We start from the raw sequence: 927 nt of genomic DNA, 5'->3' as shown, positions 1-927 counted from the left end.
AAGATTTTTAATAAATATATGATTAGAAGAAGCATTTCACTACAGCTTTAACATATTCAGTAACACACTACAGAGCAAGAGTACATCTCTTTCAAAAGTGGGTGCAAGTTTCTAGGTTCACAACTAAATTAATACAGTTATACAATATTGAACTTAGTATAAGCCCTGTAACACATAAAATTGAATGTTTTTAACCTTTAAAAAAGATCTCCATTTCATTTTAGAATATATTGTTCCTTGCAGAAAGACTCATTGTTTTTGCTACTAACACTGAGATGTTGGTGCATGCATCTCTAATCTGTACGTATCTGATTATTACTAGTCGTAATTGGATCCTTGGCACCTGTGTATGTCTATAAAGTCATCGGGTAGATTTCAATGGTAATGTTCATCACCTCTACTAATTAACATGACATGAATTTCCATGCTTCCTCCTCAAATATATTACATTTTTAAAAAATTTGTTGATTTTTTTATGTGTGTGTGTGTGTATATCACAGAGAACATCCCAAACCATCTTATTCAACAATACACCCACTTCCCAGATGGCACCCTCCCAGTCTCCCTTCCCCCACTAGAGCCCTTATACTCTGATATCCCTGCTACTGTCTGCTGTGTTGTTGGCACCCTCAGTAACTCCCAACTACTTGCCCTTCTCATGAATCTAGTCAGCCTATCTAGACATCTTTGTTTTAGGAGGGTCAGCTGTTCCTCATCTAGTGGTAATTAGTTGTCAATATTCCTTTGGATAAGATTGGGGTCTGCTGTTCAATTTCCCAATTCTATGCTGGGTTTTCTATGCTGGGTTACTGGAGTCCCTTGGGCAACCCTGGCCAACAAAGGACTCAAAAGAAGGTATCACCTGTCTGGCATTGTTGCTAAGCATATGAACTCTTAAGAAATTATATTGGACCCTTTAATCTTTGG

This window comes from Nannospalax galili, unplaced genomic scaffold (assembly GCF_000622305.1).
Source record: "Nannospalax galili isolate Female #2095 unplaced genomic scaffold, S.galili_v1.0 scaffold346, whole genome shotgun sequence".
Taxonomy (NCBI): Eukaryota; Metazoa; Chordata; class Mammalia; order Rodentia; family Spalacidae; genus Nannospalax; species Nannospalax galili.
This window is presented reverse-complemented; position numbering follows the sequence as displayed.